The sequence below is a fragment of the Schistocerca cancellata genome, unplaced genomic scaffold (genome assembly GCF_023864275.1).
Source record: "Schistocerca cancellata isolate TAMUIC-IGC-003103 unplaced genomic scaffold, iqSchCanc2.1 HiC_scaffold_686, whole genome shotgun sequence".
In the NCBI taxonomy this organism is placed as follows: Eukaryota; Metazoa; Arthropoda; class Insecta; order Orthoptera; family Acrididae; genus Schistocerca; species Schistocerca cancellata.
Window position 1 is genome coordinate 18,557 of NW_026046697.1, and position 17,380 is coordinate 35,936.

A 17,380-nucleotide genomic window follows, 5' to 3' on the forward strand; every position below is an offset into this window, starting at 1 on the left:
TCCACGAGAACACACAGCAACGGCACAAAAATGAGACGCCAAAATTGGCAACGGTGGGATTCGAACCCACGCCTCCGAAGAGACTGGTGCCTAAAACCAGCGCCTTAGACCGCTCGGCCACGTTACCCTTGCAAGAGCGGCGGCAAAACGTTCCCTTTGTACTACAAAGATCACTTCGAAATGGAAGTATCTTGGCAATCGCCGTGCCATGTATTTTCACTGCTCTCCCACTGGAAGCGTCTCTTTAGGCCACCCACAACAAGAAAATGCCGTGCCCGCCATATGGTAGCGACGCCACTTGTCTGTAGCTGTCGTAGTTAAGGAGACAGCATCAAGAGACGTTTTCGTGCCGTGACCAGGTTTCGAACCTGGGCTTTCCGTAACCACTAAAGTATCGTAGCTGTACCTGTCAGGCGGAGCTAGAATGCTCCATGTAACAAACATATGTGAGCTCAAGGAGGTTACACTTGTGATGAAGTGGTAGTACAAACTGCGGCCTGCGGAACACGAGTGAAAAACCAAGAAAGCACTGTGATTTCGAGTACTCGTGCACTATCGTCAATGCAACGGCAGCAAGGAAAAACTTTCAAAATTGCCGTGACCAGGATTCGAACCTGGGTTATTGCGGCCACAACGCAATGTCCTAACCACTAGACGATCACGGCCACGGAGGCGCCCCCGAAAGCAGCTGGCTGGAATGCAAGTGTCGATACACAGCAAAGCCTAGGCCAAGGTGTACGCCACAGCAGTGGCAGACACGGTCTCCATCACATGCATACGAGCAGATCAACGTGCCTGCGCTGTCGGGACACTAACTACAGTGGTTAGCTGCATTCACCTCCGTGGCAATGTCTTGCAGTCCTCCAAGCCTCTTGACTACAGACATGTGACTCGATAACAAGTGGACAGACGCAGCATCTCTCTCGCCGTCGGGTGTTGCCACGAATCATACTTAACGTGGCTTTCTGCACGCGTCAGCGTAGCGTCAGTCGAGCAAAGTCGAGACAAGTCGCATAAGAGGAGCAACAAAAACGCGCATTTCCGGTACCGGGAATCGAACCCGGGCCCCCCGGGTGAGAGCCAGGTATCCTAGCCACTAGACTACACCGGATTACAACGCCAGTGCTCCTCCAGCGAACGCAGCAAGCACCCACGATTAACTGACGACAACTGTAAAAAATCCACTCTCGCACGCTATAGAACGGCATGCTCTGGACGCATATCGTGGAGACGAACGCCAGCAGTGATGAGAGCAAAAGGCGCCTACAAATCCTGCCGTTGCACCACGTACTGTTCTACGACAATTCACGAAGCAGACGCTCACGCCTTGTTGTGCTGTTTCCTTTGCGGGCAATGAGTGCATGTGACTTTGATGCAGGAAACATTACACGTTTGGCAGCAGTGGGATTGGAACCCACGCCTCCGAAGAGACTGGTGCCTGAAACCAGCGCCTGAGACCGCTCGGCCACGCTACCTACGCAACACGCGCGTCACATGAGCTGCGTCCTACTCCACGAGAACACACAGCAACGGCACAAAAATGAGACGCCAAAATTGGCAACGGTGGGATTCGAACCCACGCCTCCGAAGAGACTGGTGCCTAAAACCAGCGCCTTAGACCGCTCGGCCACGTTACCCTTGCAAGAGCGGCGGCAAAACGTTCCCTTTGTACTACAAAGATCACTTCGAAATGGAAGTATCTTGGCAATCGCCGTGCCATGTATTTTCACTGCTCTCCCACTGGAAGCGTCTCTTTAGGCCACCCACAACAAGAAAATGCCGTGCCCGCCATATGGTAGCGACGCCACTTGTCTGTAGCTGTCGTAGTTAAGGAGACAGCATCAAGAGACGTTTTCGTGCCGTGACCAGGTTTCGAACCTGGGCTTTCCGTAACCACTAAAGTATCGTAGCTGTACCTGTCAGGCGGAGCTAGAATGCTCCATGTAACAAACATATGTGAGCTCAAGGAGGTTACACTTGTGATGAAGTGGTAGTACAAACTGCGGCCTGCGGAACACGAGTGAAAAACCAAGAAAGCACTGTGATTTCGAGTACTCGTGCACTATCGTCAATGCAACGGCAGCAAGGAAAAACTTTCAAAATTGCCGTGACCAGGATTCGAACCTGGGTTATTGCGGCCACAACGCAATGTCCTAACCACTAGACGATCACGGCCACGGAGGCGCCCCCGAAAGCAGCTGGCTGGAATGCAAGTGTCGATACACAGCAAAGCCTAGGCCAAGGTGTACGCCACAGCAGTGGCAGACACGGTCTCCATCACATACATACGAGCAGATCAACGTGCCTGCGCTGTCGGGACACTAACTACAGTGGTTAGCTGCATTCACCTCCGTGGCAATGTCTTGCAGTCCTCCAAGCCTCTTGACTACAGACATGTGACTCGATAACAAGTGGACAGACGCAGCATCTCTCTCGCCGTCGGGTGTTGCCACGAATCATACTTAACGTGGCTTTCTGCACGCGTCAGCGTAGCGTCAGTCGAGCAAAGTCGAGACAAGTCGCATAAGAGGAGCAACAAAAACGCGCATTTCCGGTACCGGGAATCGAACCCGGGCCTCCTGGGTGAGAGCCAGGTATCCTAGCCACTAGACTACACCGGATTACAACGCCAGTGCTCCTCCAGCGAACGCAGCAAGCACCCACGATTAACTGACGACAACTGTAAAAAATCCACTCTCGCACGCTATAGAACGGCATGCTCTGGACGCATATCGTGGAGACGAACGCCAGCAGTGATGAGAGCAAAAGGCGCCTACAAATCCTGCCGTTGCACCACGTACTGTTCTACGACAATTCACGAAGCAGACGCTCACGCCTTGTTGTGCTGTTTCCTTTGCGGGCAATGAGTGCATGTGACTTTGATGCAGGAAACATTACACGTTTGGCAGTGGGATTGGAACCCACGCCTCCGAAGAGACTGGTGCCTGAAACCAGCGCCTGAGACCGCTCGGCCACGCTACCTACGCAACACGCGCGTCACATGAGCTGCGTCCTACTCCACGAGAACACACAGCAACGGCACAAAAATGAGACGCCAAAATTGGCAACGGTGGGATTCGAACCCACGCCTCCGAAGAGACTGGTGCCTAAAACCAGCGCCTTAGACCGCTCGGCCACGTTACCCTTGCAAGAGCGGCGGCAAAACGTTCCCTTTGTACTACAAAGATCACTTCGAAATGGAAGTATCTTGGCAATCGCCGTGCCATGTATTTTCACTGCTCTCCCACTGGAAGCGTCTCTTTAGGCCACCCACAACAAGAAAATGCCGTGCCCGCCATATGGTAGCGACGCCACTTGTCTGTAGCTGTCGTAGTTAAGGAGACAGCATCAAGAGACGTTTTCGTGCCGTGACCAGGTTTCGAACCTGGGCTTTCCGTAACCACTAAAGTATCGTAGCTGTACCTGTCAGGCGGAGCTAGAATGCTCCATGTAACAAACATATGTGAGCTCAAGGAGGTTACACTTGTGATGAAGTGGTAGTACAAACTGCGGCCTGCGGAACACGAGTGAAAAACCAAGAAAGCACTGTGATTTCGAGTACTCGTGCACTATCGTCAATGCAACGGCAGCAAGGAAAAACTTTCAAAATTGCCGTGACCAGGATTCGAACCTGGGTTATTGCGGCCACAACGCAATGTCCTAACCACTAGACGATCACGGCCACGGAGGCGCCCCCGAAAGCAGCTGGCTGGAATGCAAGTGTCGATACACAGCAAAGCCTAGGCCAAGGTGTACGCCACAGCAGTGGCAGACACGGTCTCCATCACATGCATACGAGCAGATCAACGTGCCTGCGCTGTCGGGACACTAACTACAGTGGTTAGCTGCATTCACCTCCGTGGCAATGTCTTGCAGTCCTCCAAGCCTCTTGACTACAGACATGTGACTCGATAACAAGTGGACAGACGCAGCATCTCTCTCGCCGTCGGGTGTTGCCACGAATCATACTTAACGTGGCTTTCTGCACGCGTCAGCGTAGCGTCAGTCGAGCAAAGTCGAGACAAGTCGCATAAGAGGAGCAACAAAAACGCGCATTTCCGGTACCGGGAATCGAACCCGGGCCTCCTGGGTGAGAGCCAGGTATCCTAGCCACTAGACTACACCGGATTACAACGCCAGTGCTCCTCCAGCGAACGCAGCAAGCACCCACGATTAACTGACGACAACTGTAAAAAATCCACTCTCGCACGCTATAGAACGGCATGCTCTGGACGCATATCGTGGAGACGAACGCCAGCAGTGATGAGAGCAAAAGGCGCCTACAAATCCTGCCGTTGCACCACGTACTGTTCTACGACAATTCACGAAGCAGACGCTCACGCCTTGTTGTGCTGTTTCCTTTGCGGGCAATGAGTGCATGTGACTTTGATGCAGGAAACATTACACGTTTGGCAGCAGTGGGATTGGAACCCACGCCTCCGAAGAGACTGGTGCCTGAAACCAGCGCCTGAGACCGCTCGGCCACGCTACCTACGCAACACGCGCGTCACATGAGCTGCGTCCTACTCCACGAGAACACACAGCAACGGCACAAAAATGAGACGCCAAAATTGGCAACGGTGGGATTCGAACCCACGCCTCCGAAGAGACTGGTGCCTAAAACCAGCGCCTTAGACCGCTCGGCCACGTTACCCTTGCAAGAGCGGCGGCAAAACGTTCCCTTTGTACTACAAAGATCACTTCGAAATGGAAGTATCTTGGCAATCGCCGTGCCATGTATTTTCACTGCTCTCCCACTGGAAGCGTCTCTTTAGGCCACCCACAACAAGAAAATGCCGTGCCCGCCATATGGTAGCGACGCCACTTGTCTGTAGCTGTCGTAGTTAAGGAGACAGCATCAAGAGACGTTTTCGTGCCGTGACCAGGTTTCGAACCTGGGCTTTCCGTAACCACTAAAGTATCGTAGCTGTACCTGTCAGGCGGAGCTAGAATGCTCCATGTAACAAACATATGTGAGCTCAAGGAGGTTACACTTGTGATGAAGTGGTAGTACAAACTGCGGCCTGCGGAACACGAGTGAAAAACCAAGAAAGCACTGTGATTTCGAGTACTCGTGCACTATCGTCAATGCAACGGCAGCAAGGAAAAACTTTCAAAATTGCCGTGACCAGGATTCGAACCTGGGTTATTGCGGCCACAACGCAATGTCCTAACCACTAGACGATCACGGCCACGGAGGCGCCCCCGAAAGCAGCTGGCTGGAATGCAAGTGTCGATACACAGCAAAGCCTAGGCCAAGGTGTACGCCACAGCAGTGGCAGACACGGTCTCCATCACATGCATACGAGCAGATCAACGTGCCTGCGCTGTCGGGACACTAACTACAGTGGTTAGCTGCATTCACCTCCGTGGCAATGTCTTGCAGTCCTCCAAGCCTCTTGACTACAGACATGTGACTCGATAACAAGTGGACAGACGCAGCATCTCTCTCGCCGTCGGGTGTTGCCACGAATCATACTTAACGTGGCTTTCTGCACGCGTCAGCGTAGCGTCAGTCGAGCAAAGTCGAGACAAGTCGCATAAGAGGAGCAACAAAAACGCGCATTTCCGGTACCGGGAATCGAACCCGGGCCTCCTGGGTGAGAGCCAGGTATCCTAGCCACTAGACTACACCGGATTACAACGCCAGTGCTCCTCCAGCGAACGCAGCAAGCACCCACGATTAACTGACGACAACTGTAAAAAATCCACTCTCGCACGCTATAGAACGGCATGCTCTGGACGCATATCGTGGAGACGAACGCCAGCAGTGATGAGAGCAAAAGGCGCCTACAAATCCTGCCGTTGCACCACGTACTGTTCTACGACAATTCACGAAGCAGACGCTCACGCCTTGTTGTGCTGTTTCCTTTGCGGGCAATGAGTGCATGTGACTTTGATGCAGGAAACATTACACGTTTGGCAGCAGTGGGATTGGAACCCACGCCTCCGAAGAGACTGGTGCCTGAAACCAGCGCCTGAGACCGCTCGGCCACGCTACCTACGCAACACGCGCGTCACATGAGCTGCGTCCTACTCCACGAGAACACACAGCAACGGCACAAAAATGAGACGCCAAAATTGGCAACGGTGGGATTCGAACCCACGCCTCCGAAGAGACTGGTGCCTAAAACCAGCGCCTTAGACCGCTCGGCCACGTTACCCTTGCAAGAGCGGCGGCAAAACGTTCCCTTTGTACTACAAAGATCACTTCGAAATGGAAGTATCTTGGCAATCGCCGTGCCATGTATTTTCACTGCTCTCCCACTGGAAGCGTCTCTTTAGGCCACCCACAACAAGAAAATGCCGTGCCCGCCATATGGTAGCGACGCCACTTGTCTGTAGCTGTCGTAGTTAAGGAGACAGCATCAAGAGACGTTTTCGTGCCGTGACCAGGTTTCGAACCTGGGCTTTCCGTAACCACTAAAGTATCGTAGCTGTACCTGTCAGGCGGAGCTAGAATGCTCCATGTAACAAACATATGTGAGCTCAAGGAGGTTACACTTGTGATGAAGTGGTAGTACAAACTGCGGCCTGCGGAACACGAGTGAAAAACCAAGAAAGCACTGTGATTTCGAGTACTCGTGCACTATCGTCAATGCAACGGCAGCAAGGAAAAACTTTCAAAATTGCCGTGACCAGGATTCGAACCTGGGTTATTGCGGCCACAACGCAATGTCCTAACCACTAGACGATCACGGCCACGGAGGCGCCCCCGAAAGCAGCTGGCTGGAATGCAAGTGTCGATACACAGCAAAGCCTAGGCCAAGGTGTACGCCACAGCAGTGGCAGACACGGTCTCCATCACATGCATACGAGCAGATCAACGTGCCTGCGCTGTCGGGACACTAACTACAGTGGTTAGCTGCATTCACCTCCGTGGCAATGTCTTGCAGTCCTCCAAGCCTCTTGACTACAGACATGTGACTCGATAACAAGTGGACAGACGCAGCATCTCTCTCGCCGTCGGGTGTTGCCACGAATCATACTTAACGTGGCTTTCTGCACGCGTCAGCGTAGCGTCAGTCGAGCAAAGTCGAGACAAGTCGCATAAGAGGAGCAACAAAAACGCGCATTTCCGGTACCGGGAATCGAACCCGGGCCTCCTGGGTGAGAGCCAGGTATCCTAGCCACTAGACTACACCGGATTACAACGCCAGTGCTCCTCCAGCGAACGCAGCAAGCACCCACGATTAACTGACGACAACTGTAAAAAATCCACTCTCGCACGCTATAGAACGGCATGCTCTGGACGCATATCGTGGAGACGAACGCCAGCAGTGATGAGAGCAAAAGGCGCCTACAAATCCTGCCGTTGCACCACGTACTGTTCTACGACAATTCACGAAGCAGACGCTCACGCCTTGTTGTGCTGTTTCCTTTGCGGGCAATGAGTGCATGTGACTTTGATGCAGGAAACATTACACGTTTGGCAGCAGTGGGATTGGAACCCACGCCTCCGAAGAGACTGGTGCCTGAAACCAGCGCCTGAGACCGCTCGGCCACGCTACCTACGCAACACGCGCGTCACATGAGCTGCGTCCTACTCCACGAGAACACACAGCAACGGCACAAAAATGAGACGCCAAAATTGGCAACGGTGGGATTCGAACCCACGCCTCCGAAGAGACTGGTGCCTAAAACCAGCGCCTTAGACCGCTCGGCCACGTTACCCTTGCAAGAGCGGCGGCAAAACGTTCCCTTTGTACTACAAAGATCACTTCGAAATGGAAGTATCTTGGCAATCGCCGTGCCATGTATTTTCACTGCTCTCCCACTGGAAGCGTCTCTTTAGGCCACCCACAACAAGAAAATGCCGTGCCCGCCATATGGTAGCGACGCCACTTGTCTGTAGCTGTCGTAGTTAAGGAGACAGCATCAAGAGACGTTTTCGTGCCGTGACCAGGTTTCGAACCTGGGCTTTCCGTAACCACTAAAGTATCGTAGCTGTACCTGTCAGGCGGAGCTAGAATGCTCCATGTAACAAACATATGTGAGCTCAAGGAGGTTACACTTGTGATGAAGTGGTAGTACAAACTGCGGCCTGCGGAACACGAGTGAAAAACCAAGAAAGCACTGTGATTTCGAGTACTCGTGCACTATCGTCAATGCAACGGCAGCAAGGAAAAACTTTCAAAATTGCCGTGACCAGGATTCGAACCTGGGTTATTGCGGCCACAACGCAATGTCCTAACCACTAGACGATCACGGCCACGGAGGCGCCCCCGAAAGCAGCTGGCTGGAATGCAAGTGTCGATACACAGCAAAGCCTAGGCCAAGGTGTACGCCACAGCAGTGGCAGACACGGTCTCCATCACATGCATACGAGCAGATCAACGTGCCTGCGCTGTCGGGACACTAACTACAGTGGTTAGCTGCATTCACCTCCGTGGCAATGTCTTGCAGTCCTCCAAGCCTCTTGACTACAGACATGTGACTCGATAACAAGTGGACAGACGCAGCATCTCTCTCGCCGTCGGGTGTTGCCACGAATCATACTTAACGTGGCTTTCTGCACGCGTCAGCGTAGCGTCAGTCGAGCAAAGTCGAGACAAGTCGCATAAGAGGAGCAACAAAAACGCGCATTTCCGGTACCGGGAATCGAACCCGGGCCTCCTGGGTGAGAGCCAGGTATCCTAGCCACTAGACTACACCGGATTACAACGCCAGTGCTCCTCCAGCGAACGCAGCAAGCACCCACGATTAACTGACGACAACTGTAAAAAATCCACTCTCGCACGCTATAGAACGGCATGCTCTGGACGCATATCGTGGAGACGAACGCCAGCAGTGATGAGAGCAAAAGGCGCCTACAAATCCTGCCGTTGCACCACGTACTGTTCTACGACAATTCACGAAGCAGACGCTCACGCCTTGTTGTGCTGTTTCCTTTGCGGGCAATGAGTGCATGTGACTTTGATGCAGGAAACATTACACGTTTGGCAGTGGGATTGGAACCCACGCCTCCGAAGAGACTGGTGCCTGAAACCAGCGCCTGAGACCGCTCGGCCACGCTACCTACGCAACACGCGCGTCACATGAGCTGCGTCCTACTCCACGAGAACACACAGCAACGGCACAAAAATGAGACGCCAAAATTGGCAACGGTGGGATTCGAACCCACGCCTCCGAAGAGACTGGTGCCTAAAACCAGCGCCTTAGACCGCTCGGCCACGTTACCCTTGCAAGAGCGGCGGCAAAACGTTCCCTTTGTACTACAAAGATCACTTCGAAATGGAAGTATCTTGGCAATCGCCGTGCCATGTATTTTCACTGCTCTCCCACTGGAAGCGTCTCTTTAGGCCACCCACAACAAGAAAATGCCGTGCCCGCCATATGGTAGCGACGCCACTTGTCTGTAGCTGTCGTAGTTAAGGAGACAGCATCAAGAGACGTTTTCGTGCCGTGACCAGGTTTCGAACCTGGGCTTTCCGTAACCACTAAAGTATCGTAGCTGTACCTGTCAGGCGGAGCTAGAATGCTCCATGTAACAAACATATGTGAGCTCAAGGAGGTTACACTTGTGATGAAGTGGTAGTACAAACTGCGGCCTGCGGAACACGAGTGAAAAACCAAGAAAGCACTGTGATTTCGAGTACTCGTGCACTATCGTCAATGCAACGGCAGCAAGGAAAAACTTTCAAAATTGCCGTGACCAGGATTCGAACCTGGGTTATTGCGGCCACAACGCAATGTCCTAACCACTAGACGATCACGGCCACGGAGGCGCCCCCGAAAGCAGCTGGCTGGAATGCAAGTGTCGATACACAGCAAAGCCTAGGCCAAGGTGTACGCCACAGCAGTGGCAGACACGGTCTCCATCACATGCATACGAGCAGATCAACGTGCCTGCGCTGTCGGGACACTAACTACAGTGGTTAGCTGCATTCACCTCCGTGGCAATGTCTTGCAGTCCTCCAAGCCTCTTGACTACAGACATGTGACTCGATAACAAGTGGACAGACGCAGCATCTCTCTCGCCGTCGGGTGTTGCCACGAATCATACTTAACGTGGCTTTCTGCACGCGTCAGCGTAGCGTCAGTCGAGCAAAGTCGAGACAAGTCGCATAAGAGGAGCAACAAAAACGCGCATTTCCGGTACCGGGAATCGAACCCGGGCCCCCCGGGTGAGAGCCAGGTATCCTAGCCACTAGACTACACCGGATTACAACGCCAGTGCTCCTCCAGCGAACGCAGCAAGCACCCACGATTAACTGACGACAACTGTAAAAAATCCACTCTCGCACGCTATAGAACGGCATGCTCTGGACGCATATCGTGGAGACGAACGCCAGCAGTGATGAGAGCAAAAGGCGCCTACAAATCCTGCCGTTGCACCACGTACTGTTCTACGACAATTCACGAAGCAGACGCTCACGCCTTGTTGTGCTGTTTCCTTTGCGGGCAATGAGTGCATGTGACTTTGATGCAGGAAACATTACACGTTTGGCAGCAGTGGGATTGGAACCCACGCCTCCGAAGAGACTGGTGCCTGAAACCAGCGCCTGAGACCGCTCGGCCACGCTACCTACGCAACACGCGCGTCACATGAGCTGCGTCCTACTCCACGAGAACACACAGCAACGGCACAAAAATGAGACGCCAAAATTGGCAACGGTGGGATTCGAACCCACGCCTCCGAAGAGACTGGTGCCTAAAACCAGCGCCTTAGACCGCTCGGCCACGTTACCCTTGCAAGAGCGGCGGCAAAACGTTCCCTTTGTACTACAAAGATCACTTCGAAATGGAAGTATCTTGGCAATCGCCGTGCCATGTATTTTCACTGCTCTCCCACTGGAAGCGTCTCTTTAGGCCACCCACAACAAGAAAATGCCGTGCCCGCCATATGGTAGCGACGCCACTTGTCTGTAGCTGTCGTAGTTAAGGAGACAGCATCAAGAGACGTTTTCGTGCCGTGACCAGGTTTCGAACCTGGGCTTTCCGTAACCACTAAAGTATCGTAGCTGTACCTGTCAGGCGGAGCTAGAATGCTCCATGTAACAAACATATGTGAGCTCAAGGAGGTTACACTTGTGATGAAGTGGTAGTACAAACTGCGGCCTGCGGAACACGAGTGAAAAACCAAGAAAGCACTGTGATTTCGAGTACTCGTGCACTATCGTCAATGCAACGGCAGCAAGGAAAAACTTTCAAAATTGCCGTGACCAGGATTCGAACCTGGGTTATTGCGGCCACAACGCAATGTCCTAACCACTAGACGATCACGGCCACGGAGGCGCCCCCGAAAGCAGCTGGCTGGAATGCAAGTGTCGATACACAGCAAAGCCTAGGCCAAGGTGTACGCCACAGCAGTGGCAGACACGGTCTCCATCACATGCATACGAGCAGATCAACGTGCCTGCGCTGTCGGGACACTAACTACAGTGGTTAGCTGCATTCACCTCCGTGGCAATGTCTTGCAGTCCTCCAAGCCTCTTGACTACAGACATGTGACTCGATAACAAGTGGACAGACGCAGCATCTCTCTCGCCGTCGGGTGTTGCCACGAATCATACTTAACGTGGCTTTCTGCACGCGTCAGCGTAGCGTCAGTCGAGCAAAGTCGAGACAAGTCGCATAAGAGGAGCAACAAAAACGCGCATTTCCGGTACCGGGAATCGAACCCGGGCCTCCTGGGTGAGAGCCAGGTATCCTAGCCACTAGACTACACCGGATTACAACGCCAGTGCTCCTCCAGCGAACGCAGCAAGCACCCACGATTAACTGACGACAACTGTAAAAAATCCACTCTCGCACGCTATAGAACGGCATGCTCTGGACGCATATCGTGGAGACGAACGCCAGCAGTGATGAGAGCAAAAGGCGCCTACAAATCCTGCCGTTGCACCACGTACTGTTCTACGACAATTCACGAAGCAGACGCTCACGCCTTGTTGTGCTGTTTCCTTTGCGGGCAATGAGTGCATGTGACTTTGATGCAGGAAACATTACACGTTTGGCAGCAGTGGGATTGGAACCCACGCCTCCGAAGAGACTGGTGCCTGAAACCAGCGCCTGAGACCGCTCGGCCACGCTACCTACGCAACACGCGCGTCACATGAGCTGCGTCCTACTCCACGAGAACACACAGCAACGGCACAAAAATGAGACGCCAAAATTGGCAACGGTGGGATTCGAACCCACGCCTCCGAAGAGACTGGTGCCTAAAACCAGCGCCTTAGACCGCTCGGCCACGTTACCCTTGCAAGAGCGGCGGCAAAACGTTCCCTTTGTACTACAAAGATCACTTCGAAATGGAAGTATCTTGGCAATCGCCGTGCCATGTATTTTCACTGCTCTCCCACTGGAAGCGTCTCTTTAGGCCACCCACAACAAGAAAATGCCGTGCCCGCCATATGGTAGCGACGCCACTTGTCTGTAGCTGTCGTAGTTAAGGAGACAGCATCAAGAGACGTTTTCGTGCCGTGACCAGGTTTCGAACCTGGGCTTTCCGTAACCACTAAAGTATCGTAGCTGTACCTGTCAGGCGGAGCTAGAATGCTCCATGTAACAAACATATGTGAGCTCAAGGAGGTTACACTTGTGATGAAGTGGTAGTACAAACTGCGGCCTGCGGAACACGAGTGAAAAACCAAGAAAGCACTGTGATTTCGAGTACTCGTGCACTATCGTCAATGCAACGGCAGCAAGGAAAAACTTTCAAAATTGCCGTGACCAGGATTCGAACCTGGGTTATTGCGGCCACAACGCAATGTCCTAACCACTAGACGATCACGGCCACGGAGGCGCCCCCGAAAGCAGCTGGCTGGAATGCAAGTGTCGATACACAGCAAAGCCTAGGCCAAGGTGTACGCCACAGCAGTGGCAGACACGGTCTCCATCACATGCATACGAGCAGATCAACGTGCCTGCGCTGTCGGGACACTAACTACAGTGGTTAGCTGCATTCACCTCCGTGGCAATGTCTTGCAGTCCTCCAAGCCTCTTGACTACAGACATGTGACTCGATAACAAGTGGACAGACGCAGCATCTCTCTCGCCGTCGGGTGTTGCCACGAATCATACTTAACGTGGCTTTCTGCACGCGTCAGCGTAGCGTCAGTCGAGCAAAGTCGAGACAAGTCGCATAAGAGGAGCAACAAAAACGCGCATTTCCGGTACCGGGAATCGAACCCGGGCCTCCTGGGTGAGAGCCAGGTATCCTAGCCACTAGACTACACCGGATTACAACGCCAGTGCTCCTCCAGCGAACGCAGCAAGCACCCACGATTAACTGACGACAACTGTAAAAAATCCACTCTCGCACGCTATAGAACGGCATGCTCTGGACGCATATCGTGGAGACGAACGCCAGCAGTGATGAGAGCAAAAGGCGCCTACAAATCCTGCCGTTGCACCACGTACTGTTCTACGACAATTCACGAAGCAGACGCTCACGCCTTGTTGTGCTGTTTCCTTTGCGGGCAATGAGTGCATGTGACTTTGATGCAGGAAACATTACACGTTTGGCAGCAGTGGGATTGGAACCCACGCCTCCGAAGAGACTGGTGCCTGAAACCAGCGCCTGAGACCGCTCGGCCACGCTACCTACGCAACACGCGCGTCACATGAGCTGCGTCCTACTCCACGAGAACACACAGCAACGGCACAAAAATGAGACGCCAAAATTGGCAACGGTGGGATTCGAACCCACGCCTCCGAAGAGACTGGTGCCTAAAACCAGCGCCTTAGACCGCTCGGCCACGTTACCCTTGCAAGAGCGGCGGCAAAACGTTCCCTTTGTACTACAAAGATCACTTCGAAATGGAAGTATCTTGGCAATCGCCGTGCCATGTATTTTCACTGCTCTCCCACTGGAAGCGTCTCTTTAGGCCACCCACAACAAGAAAATGCCGTGCCCGCCATATGGTAGCGACGCCACTTGTCTGTAGCTGTCGTAGTTAAGGAGACAGCATCAAGAGACGTTTTCGTGCCGTGACCAGGTTTCGAACCTGGGCTTTCCGTAACCACTAAAGTATCGTAGCTGTACCTGTCAGGCGGAGCTAGAATGCTCCATGTAACAAACATATGTGAGCTCAAGGAGGTTACACTTGTGATGAAGTGGTAGTACAAACTGCGGCCTGCGGAACACGAGTGAAAAACCAAGAAAGCACTGTGATTTCGAGTACTCGTGCACTATCGTCAATGCAACGGCAGCAAGGAAAAACTTTCAAAATTGCCGTGACCAGGATTCGAACCTGGGTTATTGCGGCCACAACGCAATGTCCTAACCACTAGACGATCACGGCCACGGAGGCGCCCCCGAAAGCAGCTGGCTGGAATGCAAGTGTCGATACACAGCAAAGCCTAGGCCAAGGTGTACGCCACAGCAGTGGCAGACACGGTCTCCATCACATGCATACGAGCAGATCAACGTGCCTGCGCTGTCGGGACACTAACTACAGTGGTTAGCTGCATTCACCTCCGTGGCAATGTCTTGCAGTCCTCCAAGCCTCTTGACTACAGACATGTGACTCGATAACAAGTGGACAGACGCAGCATCTCTCTCGCCGTCGGGTGTTGCCACGAATCATACTTAACGTGGCTTTCTGCACGCGTCAGCGTAGCGTCAGTCGAGCAAAGTCGAGACAAGTCGCATAAGAGGAGCAACAAAAACGCGCATTTCCGGTACCGGGAATCGAACCCGGGCCTCCTGGGTGAGAGCCAGGTATCCTAGCCACTAGACTACACCGGATTACAACGCCAGTGCTCCTCCAGCGAACGCAGCAAGCACCCACGATTAACTGACGACAACTGTAAAAAATCCACTCTCGCACGCTATAGAACGGCATGCTCTGGACGCATATCGTGGAGACGAACGCCAGCAGTGATGAGAGCAAAAGGCGCCTACAAATCCTGCCGTTGCACCACGTACTGTTCTACGACAATTCACGAAGCAGACGCTCACGCCTTGTTGTGCTGTTTCCTTTGCGGGCAATGAGTGCATGTGACTTTGATGCAGGAAACATTACACGTTTGGCAGCAGTGGGATTGGAACCCACGCCTCCGAAGAGACTGGTGCCTGAAACCAGCGCCTGAGACCGCTCGGCCACGCTACCTACGCAACACGCGCGTCACATGAGCTGCGTCCTACTCCACGAGAACACACAGCAACGGCACAAAAATGAGACGCCAAAATTGGCAACGGTGGGATTCGAACCCACGCCTCCGAAGAGACTGGTGCCTAAAACCAGCGCCTTAGACCGCTCGGCCACGTTACCCTTGCAAGAGCGGCGGCAAAACGTTCCCTTTGTACTACAAAGATCACTTCGAAATGGAAGTATCTTGGCAATCGCCGTGCCATGTATTTTCACTGCTCTCCCACTGGAAGCGTCTCTTTAGGCCACCCACAACAAGAAAATGCCGTGCCCGCCATATGGTAGCGACGCCACTTGTCTGTAGCTGTCGTAGTTAAGGAGACAGCATCAAGAGACGTTTTCGTGCCGTGACCAGGTTTCGAACCTGGGCTTTCCGTAACCACTAAAGTATCGTAGCTGTACCTGTCAGGCGGAGCTAGAATGCTCCATGTAACAAACATATGTGAGCTCAAGGAGGTTACACTTGTGATGAAGTGGTAGTACAAACTGCGGCCTGCGGAACACGAGTGAAAAACCAAGAAAGCACTGTGATTTCGAGTACTCGTGCACTATCGTCAATGCAACGGCAGCAAGGAAAAACTTTCAAAATTGCCGTGACCAGGATTCGAACCTGGGTTATTGCGGCCACAACGCAATGTCCTAACCACTAGACGATCACGGCCACGGAGGCGCCCCCGAAAGCAGCTGGCTGGAATGCAAGTGTCGATACACAGCAAAGCCTAGGCCAAGGTGTACGCCACAGCAGTGGCAGACACGGTCTCCATCACATGCATACGAGCAGATCAACGTGCCTGCGCTGTCGGGACACTAACTACAGTGGTTAGCTGCATTCACCTCCGTGGCAATGTCTTGCAGTCCTCCAAGCCTCTTGACTACAGACATGTGACTCGATAACAAGTGGACAGACGCAGCATCTCTCTCGCCGTCGGGTGTTGCCACGAATCATACTTAACGTGGCTTTCTGCACGCGTCAGCGTAGCGTCAGTCGAGCAAAGTCGAGACAAGTCGCATAAGAGGAGCAACAAAAACGCGCATTTCCGGTACCGGGAATCGAACCCGGGCCTCCTGGGTGAGAGCCAGGTATCCTAGCCACTAGACTACACCGGATTACAACGCCAGTGCTCCTCCAGCGAACGCAGCAAGCACCCACGATTAACTGACGACAACTGTAAAAAATCCACTCTCGCACGCTATAGAACGGCATGCTCTGGACGCATATCGTGGAGACGAACGCCAGCAGTGATGAGAGCAAAAGGCGCCTACAAATCCTGCCGTTGCACCACGTACTGTTCTACGACAATTCACGAAGCAGACGCTCACGCCTTGTTGTGCTGTTTCCTTTGCGGGCAATGAGTGCATGTGACTTTGATGCAGGAAACATTACACGTTTGGCAGCAGTGGGATTGGAACCCACGCCTCCGAAGAGACTGGTGCCTGAAACCAGCGCCTGAGACCGCTCGGCCACGCTACCTACGCAACACGCGCGTCACATGAGCTGCGTCCTACTCCACGAGAACACACAGCAACGGCACAAAAATGAGACGCCAAAATTGGCAACGGTGGGATTCGAACCCACGCCTCCGAAGAGACTGGTGCCTAAAACCAGCGCCTTAGACCGCTCGGCCACGTTACCCTTGCAAGAGCGGCGGCAAAACGTTCCCTTTGTACTACAAAGATCACTTCGAAATGGAAGTATCTTGGCAATCGCCGTGCCATGTATTTTCACTGCTCTCCCACTGGAAGCGTCTCTTTAGGCCACCCACAACAAGAAAATGCCGTGCCCGCCATATGGTAGCGACGCCACTTGTCTGTAGCTGTCGTAGTTAAGGAGACAGCATCAAGAGACGTTTTCGTGCCGTGACCAGGTTTCGAACCTGGGCTTTCCGTAACCACTAAAGTATCGTAGCTGTACCTGTCAGGCGGAGCTAGAATGCTCCATGTAACAAACATATGTGAGCTCAAGGAGGTTACACTTGTGATGAAGTGGTAGTACAAACTGCGGCCTGCGGAACACGAGTGAAAAACCAAGAAAGCACTGTGATTTCGAGTACTCGTGCACTATCGTCAATGCAACGGCAGCAAGGAAAAACTTTCAAAATTGCCGTGACCAGGATTCGAACCTGGGTTATTGCGGCCACAACGCAATGTCCTAACCACTAGACGATCACGGCCACGGAGGCGCCCCCGAAAGCAGCTGGCTGGAATGCAAGTGTCGATACACAGCAAAGCCTAGGCCAAGGTGTACGCCACAGCAGTGGCAGACACGGTCTCCATCACATGCA

The 17,380-nt window shown here is 53.1% G+C and overlaps 35 non-coding genes across 35 annotated transcripts; all 35 read right to left on the reverse strand.

Annotated features, from left to right (window-relative positions):
- Positions 1-45: 45 nt before the first annotated feature.
- Positions 46-127, reverse strand: Trnal-uag (transfer RNA leucine (anticodon UAG)). Its single transcript has one exon. It is a non-coding gene; the product is annotated as a tRNA-Leu (tRNA).
- Positions 128-593: 466 nt separating this feature from the next.
- Trnah-gug (transfer RNA histidin (anticodon GUG)) lies at positions 594-665 on the reverse strand. The gene has a single exon. It is a non-coding gene; the product is annotated as a tRNA-His (tRNA).
- Positions 666-1,039: 374 nt separating this feature from the next.
- On the reverse strand, positions 1,040-1,111 carry Trnae-cuc (transfer RNA glutamic acid (anticodon CUC)). The gene has a single exon. It is a non-coding gene; the product is annotated as a tRNA-Glu (tRNA).
- A 444-nt stretch (positions 1,112-1,555) lies between these two features.
- On the reverse strand, positions 1,556-1,637 carry Trnal-uag (transfer RNA leucine (anticodon UAG)). The gene has a single exon. It is a non-coding gene; the product is annotated as a tRNA-Leu (tRNA).
- A 466-nt stretch (positions 1,638-2,103) lies between these two features.
- Positions 2,104-2,175, reverse strand: Trnah-gug (transfer RNA histidin (anticodon GUG)). The gene has a single exon. It is a non-coding gene; the product is annotated as a tRNA-His (tRNA).
- Positions 2,176-2,549: 374 nt separating this feature from the next.
- Trnae-cuc (transfer RNA glutamic acid (anticodon CUC)) lies at positions 2,550-2,621 on the reverse strand. Its single transcript has one exon. It is a non-coding gene; the product is annotated as a tRNA-Glu (tRNA).
- Positions 2,622-3,062: 441 nt separating this feature from the next.
- Positions 3,063-3,144, reverse strand: Trnal-uag (transfer RNA leucine (anticodon UAG)). The gene has a single exon. It is a non-coding gene; the product is annotated as a tRNA-Leu (tRNA).
- Positions 3,145-3,610: 466 nt separating this feature from the next.
- Trnah-gug (transfer RNA histidin (anticodon GUG)) lies at positions 3,611-3,682 on the reverse strand. The gene has a single exon. It is a non-coding gene; the product is annotated as a tRNA-His (tRNA).
- A 374-nt stretch (positions 3,683-4,056) lies between these two features.
- On the reverse strand, positions 4,057-4,128 carry Trnae-cuc (transfer RNA glutamic acid (anticodon CUC)). Its single transcript has one exon. It is a non-coding gene; the product is annotated as a tRNA-Glu (tRNA).
- A 444-nt stretch (positions 4,129-4,572) lies between these two features.
- Positions 4,573-4,654, reverse strand: Trnal-uag (transfer RNA leucine (anticodon UAG)). Its single transcript has one exon. It is a non-coding gene; the product is annotated as a tRNA-Leu (tRNA).
- A 466-nt stretch (positions 4,655-5,120) lies between these two features.
- Trnah-gug (transfer RNA histidin (anticodon GUG)) lies at positions 5,121-5,192 on the reverse strand. The gene has a single exon. It is a non-coding gene; the product is annotated as a tRNA-His (tRNA).
- Positions 5,193-5,566: 374 nt separating this feature from the next.
- On the reverse strand, positions 5,567-5,638 carry Trnae-cuc (transfer RNA glutamic acid (anticodon CUC)). The gene has a single exon. It is a non-coding gene; the product is annotated as a tRNA-Glu (tRNA).
- Positions 5,639-6,082: 444 nt separating this feature from the next.
- Trnal-uag (transfer RNA leucine (anticodon UAG)) lies at positions 6,083-6,164 on the reverse strand. Its single transcript has one exon. It is a non-coding gene; the product is annotated as a tRNA-Leu (tRNA).
- Positions 6,165-6,630: 466 nt separating this feature from the next.
- Positions 6,631-6,702, reverse strand: Trnah-gug (transfer RNA histidin (anticodon GUG)). Its single transcript has one exon. It is a non-coding gene; the product is annotated as a tRNA-His (tRNA).
- Positions 6,703-7,076: 374 nt separating this feature from the next.
- On the reverse strand, positions 7,077-7,148 carry Trnae-cuc (transfer RNA glutamic acid (anticodon CUC)). The gene has a single exon. It is a non-coding gene; the product is annotated as a tRNA-Glu (tRNA).
- Positions 7,149-7,592: 444 nt separating this feature from the next.
- Trnal-uag (transfer RNA leucine (anticodon UAG)) lies at positions 7,593-7,674 on the reverse strand. The gene has a single exon. It is a non-coding gene; the product is annotated as a tRNA-Leu (tRNA).
- A 466-nt stretch (positions 7,675-8,140) lies between these two features.
- Positions 8,141-8,212, reverse strand: Trnah-gug (transfer RNA histidin (anticodon GUG)). Its single transcript has one exon. It is a non-coding gene; the product is annotated as a tRNA-His (tRNA).
- Positions 8,213-8,586: 374 nt separating this feature from the next.
- On the reverse strand, positions 8,587-8,658 carry Trnae-cuc (transfer RNA glutamic acid (anticodon CUC)). The gene has a single exon. It is a non-coding gene; the product is annotated as a tRNA-Glu (tRNA).
- Positions 8,659-9,099: 441 nt separating this feature from the next.
- On the reverse strand, positions 9,100-9,181 carry Trnal-uag (transfer RNA leucine (anticodon UAG)). The gene has a single exon. It is a non-coding gene; the product is annotated as a tRNA-Leu (tRNA).
- Positions 9,182-9,647: 466 nt separating this feature from the next.
- Positions 9,648-9,719, reverse strand: Trnah-gug (transfer RNA histidin (anticodon GUG)). Its single transcript has one exon. It is a non-coding gene; the product is annotated as a tRNA-His (tRNA).
- Positions 9,720-10,093: 374 nt separating this feature from the next.
- Positions 10,094-10,165, reverse strand: Trnae-cuc (transfer RNA glutamic acid (anticodon CUC)). The gene has a single exon. It is a non-coding gene; the product is annotated as a tRNA-Glu (tRNA).
- Positions 10,166-10,609: 444 nt separating this feature from the next.
- On the reverse strand, positions 10,610-10,691 carry Trnal-uag (transfer RNA leucine (anticodon UAG)). Its single transcript has one exon. It is a non-coding gene; the product is annotated as a tRNA-Leu (tRNA).
- Positions 10,692-11,157: 466 nt separating this feature from the next.
- On the reverse strand, positions 11,158-11,229 carry Trnah-gug (transfer RNA histidin (anticodon GUG)). The gene has a single exon. It is a non-coding gene; the product is annotated as a tRNA-His (tRNA).
- A 374-nt stretch (positions 11,230-11,603) lies between these two features.
- Positions 11,604-11,675, reverse strand: Trnae-cuc (transfer RNA glutamic acid (anticodon CUC)). Its single transcript has one exon. It is a non-coding gene; the product is annotated as a tRNA-Glu (tRNA).
- A 444-nt stretch (positions 11,676-12,119) lies between these two features.
- On the reverse strand, positions 12,120-12,201 carry Trnal-uag (transfer RNA leucine (anticodon UAG)). Its single transcript has one exon. It is a non-coding gene; the product is annotated as a tRNA-Leu (tRNA).
- A 466-nt stretch (positions 12,202-12,667) lies between these two features.
- Trnah-gug (transfer RNA histidin (anticodon GUG)) lies at positions 12,668-12,739 on the reverse strand. The gene has a single exon. It is a non-coding gene; the product is annotated as a tRNA-His (tRNA).
- A 374-nt stretch (positions 12,740-13,113) lies between these two features.
- Positions 13,114-13,185, reverse strand: Trnae-cuc (transfer RNA glutamic acid (anticodon CUC)). The gene has a single exon. It is a non-coding gene; the product is annotated as a tRNA-Glu (tRNA).
- A 444-nt stretch (positions 13,186-13,629) lies between these two features.
- On the reverse strand, positions 13,630-13,711 carry Trnal-uag (transfer RNA leucine (anticodon UAG)). The gene has a single exon. It is a non-coding gene; the product is annotated as a tRNA-Leu (tRNA).
- Positions 13,712-14,177: 466 nt separating this feature from the next.
- Positions 14,178-14,249, reverse strand: Trnah-gug (transfer RNA histidin (anticodon GUG)). Its single transcript has one exon. It is a non-coding gene; the product is annotated as a tRNA-His (tRNA).
- Positions 14,250-14,623: 374 nt separating this feature from the next.
- On the reverse strand, positions 14,624-14,695 carry Trnae-cuc (transfer RNA glutamic acid (anticodon CUC)). Its single transcript has one exon. It is a non-coding gene; the product is annotated as a tRNA-Glu (tRNA).
- A 444-nt stretch (positions 14,696-15,139) lies between these two features.
- Positions 15,140-15,221, reverse strand: Trnal-uag (transfer RNA leucine (anticodon UAG)). Its single transcript has one exon. It is a non-coding gene; the product is annotated as a tRNA-Leu (tRNA).
- Positions 15,222-15,687: 466 nt separating this feature from the next.
- Trnah-gug (transfer RNA histidin (anticodon GUG)) lies at positions 15,688-15,759 on the reverse strand. The gene has a single exon. It is a non-coding gene; the product is annotated as a tRNA-His (tRNA).
- A 374-nt stretch (positions 15,760-16,133) lies between these two features.
- Positions 16,134-16,205, reverse strand: Trnae-cuc (transfer RNA glutamic acid (anticodon CUC)). Its single transcript has one exon. It is a non-coding gene; the product is annotated as a tRNA-Glu (tRNA).
- Positions 16,206-16,649: 444 nt separating this feature from the next.
- Trnal-uag (transfer RNA leucine (anticodon UAG)) lies at positions 16,650-16,731 on the reverse strand. Its single transcript has one exon. It is a non-coding gene; the product is annotated as a tRNA-Leu (tRNA).
- A 466-nt stretch (positions 16,732-17,197) lies between these two features.
- Positions 17,198-17,269, reverse strand: Trnah-gug (transfer RNA histidin (anticodon GUG)). Its single transcript has one exon. It is a non-coding gene; the product is annotated as a tRNA-His (tRNA).
- Between the last annotated feature and the right edge of the window lie 111 nt (positions 17,270-17,380).